At 52.9% G+C, this 7,500-nt stretch overlaps 1 non-coding gene and 1 pseudogene across 1 annotated transcript; both read right to left on the bottom strand.

Moving 5' to 3' along the window:
* The window catches only part of LOC143187892 (large subunit ribosomal RNA), a 7,515-nt pseudogene extending 3,338 nt beyond the window's left edge, over positions 1-4,177 (bottom strand).
* Positions 4,178-5,534: 1,357 nt separating this feature from the next.
* On the bottom strand, positions 5,535-5,689 carry LOC143187889 (5.8S ribosomal RNA). The gene has a single exon (XR_013003352.1). It is a non-coding gene; the product is annotated as a 5.8S ribosomal RNA (ribosomal RNA).
* Between the last annotated feature and the right edge of the window lie 1,811 nt (positions 5,690-7,500).

Genomic DNA, 7,500 nt, shown 5'->3' with positions numbered 1-7,500 from the left:
ATTGGACCGTTATGGGCCTGTAGTCCTCAGGTTTCGGCGCACCATCCTTTTTAGGTATTAGCGTTGTGCGCGCTCGTAGCAGATGTTTTGGCAGTTTCCCACACAGTATAAAAAGATTGAATATCCTACATAGGATATGTGTTGGGACTGCCTTCAGTTGCCTGGTTGTTAACCCATCTGGGCCCGGGCAGGTGGTAAGCTCCGGGAAGGATTTAATAATTTCGTCTGGGACCACAGGTTGCCATAAGTCCATAATTTCTGGTCGCTCGCGCTCTTTATCAGGGGATTCGTCGGTCCCATTTGTCATTGTGGTACGCCAGAAATTGATCATGTCGCGTTTGGCCGGAGGTTTATCTAACGTTTTACTTTTAAGAATTATTCTTGCACAGTTGCAAGGATTCTTATTCCAGGCCTTCTGGGTTCTGGCGTACTCAATGCGTCTCGCCTTTCGTTTTGAAAGCGGACGGTTTGTTGCGCATTTAGAGGGTTTAGGCTTTTTCCTAGGCTTGATAGGAAATGCTTGAAGAAGATAGATCTCTAGTTCTTCATAGATCTTTTCTATCGACCATACGGCTATGTTCTCGCAGATCCGACCCAAATGATCTGCTTGGAATTGAGAGCCATCTAGAGGCTCGAGTTGACCAAATAGCTTTTGGATGGATTGCAGTAAGCCACCATCCTGTGGGATAGGTGTTTCCCCAACGTCTTGGTTTTGTGTCAACTCATTTTGTTCTTCCGTCAATTCCTTGATTATTTCTAAGACTGAATCTTTGTGCTTTTGGTACTTCCTCTGTCCTTTTATGGACTCAAGAGTTCTGTGAGGAAATAATGGCATTAAAGCTTGATTAATAAATCTGACTCCATCAAGAGTGAGATGCGCCTCCTGCCGTGCCAGGAGCGCTTGTTCTTCGGCACTCCACGGTGCCTTCTTGGGGTCGATTTGTTCGACTTGCCTCTCGTCGTACCAACTCTTGTGTGTACGCTGTTCATGTACACCTCTGCCCCTCGAGGTGGCGAAGGACCTTTCACAATTCGGAAACCGGCAAGAGTATGACTCGACCGGATTAGCGCCGTCAGAATTTGTCGGACCGGATGAGCCTGAGGGCCCTCCGGTTATATAGGTTTCATCCGAGGCTTTTCTATATATTCTTGGGCCGACAATTACGACCTAGTGGGCTGGCAACCCTAAAAGGTCGGTGGTCGCAGAGGCAGCTCTTGGTTTCCCCCCGAAGGGGTACTTATGGCGGGAACCAGCGAAGAGGCGGCTGCTTGCTAAACTATGATTCTTAAGGTCTGGTCTCGGATACTAGACCGGCAAGCCGGCCCGACACCTCAAGCGACCGCCTTAAGAGAGTCATAGTTACTCCCGCCTTAAGAGAGTCATAGTTACTCCCGCCGTTTACCCGCGCTTTTTTGAATTTCTTCACGTTGACATTCAGAGCACTGGGCAGAAATCACATTGCGTCAACACCCGCGGGGGCCATCGCAATGCTTTGTTTTAATTAGACAGTCGGATTCCCCTGGTCCGTGCCAGTTCTGAGCCGAGCGTTGAATGGCGGCCGAAGAAACGACACGCGACGGCTGAACCGACGCGGAAGCCTCGCAGCAAGGAAGATCCGCGGGAGGCCAAGGCACGGGACCGAGTTCGGATCCCAGGACGTCGACCGAAGTCTAAGACCCTTCACCTCGCCCAGGCCCGGCACGTCAGCCAGACCCGCTTCCCGACCAAGCCCGACACGCCCCGCTCCTCAGAGCCAATCCTTATTCCGAAGTTACGGATCCAATTTGCCGACTTCCCTTACCTACATTAATCTATCGACTAGAGGCTCTTGACCTTGGAGACCTGCTGCGGATATGGGTACGAACCGGCGCGACACCTCCACGTGGCCCTCTCCTGGATTTTCAAGGTCCGAGGGGAATATCCAGACACCGCAGCAACTGCGGTGCTCTTCGCGTTCCGAACCCTATCTCCTTGCTAGAAGTTTCCAGGGAACTCGAACGCTTATACAGAAAAGAAAACTCTTCCCAGATCTCCCGACGGCTTCTCCAGGTCATTTTGGGTTACCCCGACGAACACTCAATGAGGGCCCGGATGTTAAACGGTTCCGCTGCCGGGTTCCGGAATAGCAACCGGATTCCCTTTCGCCCAACGTGTGTATGTCTCTTTTTTTATCTTTCAATTTATCTCTTTGTATAATAATATGTTTGCAGACATTGATTTTAGGACACCACATTTGCATAGGATTTCTCTTAGGGCTTAGGATCGACTGACTCGTGTGCAACGGCTGTTCACACGAAACCCTTCTCCACGTCAGTCCTCCAGGGTCTCGCTAGAGTATTTGCTACTACCACCAAGATCTGCACCGACGGCGGCTCCAGGCAGGCTCACGCCCAGACCCTTCTGCGCACACCGCCGCGACCCTCCTACTCGTCAGGGCTTCATGGAGGACGGTCACCAGTAATGGCACCGTCCCTCCCCACTTGCCGCTGACGGCAGAGTATAGGCGCGACGCTTCAGCGCCATCCATTTTCAGGGCTAGTTGCTTCGGCAGGTGAGTTGTTACACACTCCTTAGCGGATTCCGACTTCCATGGCCACCGTCCTGCTGTCTTAAGCAACCAACGCCTTTCATGGTATCCCATAAACGTCGACTTAGGCGCCTTAACTCTGCGTTTGGTTCATCCCACAGCGCCAGTTCTGCTTACCAAAATTGGCCCACTTGGCACTCTAATCCGAAATCTCGTGGCTTCAATGAACCAAGCAAGCCAGAGATCTCACCCATTTAAAGTTTGAGAATAGGTTGAGGTCGTTTCGGCCCCAAGGCCTCTAATCATTCGCTTTACCAGATGAGACTCGCACGCGTCCCCGAAGGAACGGAGGAGTGAGTGCCAGCTATCCTGAGGGAAACTTCGGAGGGAACCAGCTACTAGATGGTTCGATTAGTCTTTCGCCCCTATACCTAGTTCCAGCGATCGATTTGCACGTCAGAATCGCTACGGACCTCCATCAGGGTTTCCCCTGACTTCGTCCTGACCAGGCATAGTTCACCATCTTTCGGGTACCAACGTGTACGCTCTAGGTGCGCCTCTTCTCGCAATGAGAACGAGACGCCCCGGGAGTGCGGAGCACTATGCAGCGCCCATCCTCCCTCGGCCGACGCAAAGGACGACCTTCACTTTCATTTCGCCTTTAGGTTTACTCATCCCAATGACTCGCGCACATGTTAGGCTCCTTGGTCCGTGTTTCAAGACGGGTCCTGAGAGTACCCAAAGCAATAGCGCCGCCGACAGGTAATTCAAAGCTTGGCCAGTCCGAGGGCTCCGCCGGCTAACAGCTGGCCAGGCCCGTGAACGGGAAAGACGTCCGTACCACAGGGCAAACAAAGCTGACCGAGCTTGCGGCGGGCCTGACGCACCGTTCGAATGAGAAGACTGGTTGCGGCCCGATACCATCTGGGGAACACCGTCGCGCAGCCGGTCGGGTCACCGAGGGTCCGTCGCGCACGCACAAGGCGACGCAACGGTCTAACCGCCCGGGCCGTAGACCGACACGCAACGGGTCGCGACGTCCTACTAGGGGAGAAGTGCACGTCTACGTAGCCGGAACGTTCGCCGTTGGCCGTAACATCCGTGCGCCCTCCTTGCGGAAAAGCGTCGGACACCCCTTTCGGGGTTTCGCGCACCAACGGGAGCCAGCATTTGTCGACGATGAATCTCCCCTTTCGAACTTTTGGGTTTCTCAGGTTTACCCCTGAACGGTTTCACGTACTCTTGAACTCTCTCTTCAAAGTTCTTTTCAACTTTCCCTCACGGTACTTGTTCGCTATCGGTCTCGTGGTTGTATTTAGCCTTAGATGGAGTTTACCACCCACTTAGGGCTGCATTCTCAAGCAACCCGACTCTAAGGAGAGACCCTCCCGAGACGCGCACCGGTCGCTACGGGCCTGGCACCCTCTATGGGTAAATGGCCCCATTCAAGATGGACTTGGACGCGATGCAACGTCACGGGATAAACGGATCCTCCCGAACACTACATTTCCCTGCGGCAGTACCGCGGGATTCAGTGCTGGGCTCTTTCCTGTTCGCTCGCCGCTACTAAGGAAATCCTTGTTAGTTTCTTTTCCTCCGCTTAGTAATATGCTTAAATTCAGCGGGTAATCTCGCCTACTCTGAGGTCGTCGTATACGTGTTAAATATATATCACACACGTAGAGTGATATATTTTATATATGTGTAAAAATGACGAAAGAAGCTGTGGCGTAATCCTCGTACAACGGGGGCACACAACCGAGAGAAGCGGACCAGGCAGAGTGTGTGAACGAATGTTACGAGAAATGGGAAATGAGAGAGAGACTTGAGATCATGTTCGATGCGTCGTCCCAACTTCGCCGTGTGCCTTCGGAATATGTTGTCGTAACGCAACAGCAGCGTTTCCAAAGGTAAGGAAGCTCCTCGTCATTCGCCAGAAGTGATCAGCGGAGAGTAAGTCACATCGTCCTTAATGCGCCACACCAAAGCATCTTCGCGTCTCGTTTAATTCGATCTAAAGGAGAGAGACTCTCGCCAGGCGACTGCCGGTATGGTTTAACGCCCGTCCGCTTGCTTTTTGTATAGCTTTCGTGGACTGGACGACCGGACTTGACGCGCGGTCTCTCTCGGCGATCGACTAACGCGAAGACATGGGGCGACCGGACGCTGCTACCTTTCCACCTCCTCCTTCTAGGAGAGAAGTCATCCCTATGTGATGAGTCATATATATGGCGGCTGTGTAAGCCTCGCCAAAGAGGATTCAGGATACAGAAACAAGTTGTAGTACAGCACAACACATTCACGGAGCCACAAACGACTCGACCGAAACGTGGCCGGGGAAGATGCATCCCGGAACTTCATCGTTTCGACGAATGAGTGCCTCCTTTTCGCGTTGTTCCTGCAACAAGACGATCCCTCTAGAATCCCTGGGGCTCTGTTTCTCGTCATACATTTCTTCACCACACTACACGGGTGGGGTATACGCGATCTCGTGTTCATGCTCACTCGCACACCCTTTCATTGTCCTTCTCTGTAGTCTCACGACAAACTCTCTTGTGTGTCGTTGCGGGTTACGCACGCCTCTTTCTTACACGCATCATTTCAGACTACGTCGGGAGCGCGGATGAAAACTCGCACGAAAAGCGAACGCTGTCTGTTAACAATCACGAGGGTATCTGGCGAGACACGGAGGCTGGTCGATGATCGTACGTCCGCGCGCTTGCGTCCGGAGCGGTGCACATACACGCACGGGCGGTCGACAAATTAAGCGACTCACGACGCCGTGTGAAAAGTAGCACTCACGCAAGTCCGGAACGACAAAGCAACGACGATGACGACGATGTCTCCAGTCATCTGCCGTGTACACACAACCTTCTTCCCTCCATGACGTCTAGAGCGTATTCTCGCTTGTTTTCGTGCGACCGCGGCAAACGCCGACGAACGGTCCAACAATCGCTCGTACGTGACACCGAGATGCCAACGTAAGCAGTCTTAAGGTTACGTGAACGACCCTCAGCCAGGCGTGGTCCAGGAATTGTATCCGTGGACCGCAATGTGCGTTCGAAATGTCGATGTTCATGTGTCCTGCAGTTCACACGTTGACGCGCAATTAGCTGCGTTCTTCATCGACCCACGAGCCAAGTGATCCACCGTTCAGGGTTGTATTTTAATATTCTGTGTTCATGTATATATATATATATCATACTCGTATATAGTTCTCGGGTTCGGAAGAATCCGAGACCCGCGCCTCCAACTAGCACACGGTCGATGGAGGTTCGGGCGTCGCGACACTTCGTCCGAACGTAAGATACGAACGAACGAAAGTGACGACACAGGGGTCTCTGGGATGCGGTTCCGCACGGAGACCGCCACGCAATTGCGAACGGTTCCCGTAACGGCCAGGCGTAGAGTACATTTAAAAACCTAGGATCACAACCTGGAGAGTACGATTGGAGCCGACGGGGATACCCCGATCAAGTGAACCACGTACATCCACGGTGTTCTCCTCTGAAACGACACCCCCCATTTTATTGTCGCAGCGCCCTGCACGTACGTATTCCCCTCCTGATTTGGATAGCCGATGAGAACGGACTTCGCAGCCGGCTTCGATCGGTCTTTCTCATCCCGTTAAATTCACACACAAATTCATTATTCTTGGGAGTCAGACTCACGAAAGTCGAAGCTGTTAACAGCCGGTCCACAGTTGTTGTTCACACGGCAGGAATACGTACCCTACGGCCGCACATCGACGCGGGATACGTGTCGCGTCCTAGGTTACCCGGGCCCTCTCTCTTTCTCAAGAGAGGGTCCACATCCGCGGGACGGTTCGGAGAGAACAACGAGGTAAAGAGACGAAGAAACACCGGGAGCGGGATGCGAATGGGAAAACACGTTTGCTTTCGCACTCGTGCGCTCATATCGGTTTTTCTCCTTAACCTCTTCTTCGCTCGCTTTTCATATTCCCACCGAAAATAGGAGAAACGGGCGCAGCCTCGCGCAAGCAGCTGGCAAGCACGCTCTCTCTCCTCTCTCTGCCGCGCGAGTATGCACCGTATATATTAGCGGCGGGTGTGTGACCGAAACATCGCGCAGCGACGGGACCATGTCTTCCATAAGATATGAAAGACCCCGATATCATGCTGTGGCGACGGGGCTATCGGAGATGCACCTCACGCAAGCGCTATATATATCGACGCAATGCTTACGCGCCGAGGAGGGAACGATACATCCCAAACTGGCGGGCTCTTTGTAAACGCTGGGACAAAGCCTCACGCAGGCAGTCGAGAAGGAACAGTTTCGCTCCATCGAAGATGCCGCGCGTACGTACAACGGCGGGTGCGACGAAGCATCGCGCAACGACGGGACAATGTCCTCCATGCGAAATTGCATGCAAGACCCCGATCATGTTGCCCGATGACATCGGTGATCGACACCTCACGCTAGCGTTGTAACTATCGGCAGCGTACTCACGACGGAAAAAAAAAGAAACGTTCTTCTCGAACTGGCGGGCTTCCTTTCCCTTTGCGCGTTCCCCATTTCTTACAAGGAGCCTCACGCAAGCAGCCAGAAGCGAATGTACAGAGCGAAGATGACCGTGGCAGCGGCGGGTGTTGCAGCGAATCATCACGCAACGACGGGACAATGTGTTTCATACGAGATGCATGAAATACCCCGATATCGAGTTGGCGATGGAATCAACTGGCACACCTCACGCGAGCGCTGCACGATTCATTATTCTTACACGTCCGTGACTATCGCTTTCGAGCTGGCGGGCTCGTGTGCGCTTATATGTTTGCCGACACAGCGTACGGACGGGAGCATCGAACTGAGTAACTACGTACTCCGTATGTAAAGACCTCCTTCACGTAAGCCGTATGGCCGTTCGACATATTCTCTTTTTTCATTCTTAACACGCCAGGCGGGGCGCGACGGACGGGAGAGACACACGCTTTCAGTAACCAGGTACTCCGAA

The sequence above is a fragment of the Calliopsis andreniformis genome, unplaced genomic scaffold (assembly GCF_051401765.1).
Source record: "Calliopsis andreniformis isolate RMS-2024a unplaced genomic scaffold, iyCalAndr_principal scaffold0400, whole genome shotgun sequence".
NCBI classification, from domain to species: Eukaryota; Metazoa; Arthropoda; class Insecta; order Hymenoptera; family Andrenidae; genus Calliopsis; species Calliopsis andreniformis.
This window is presented reverse-complemented; position numbering and strand designations above follow the sequence as displayed.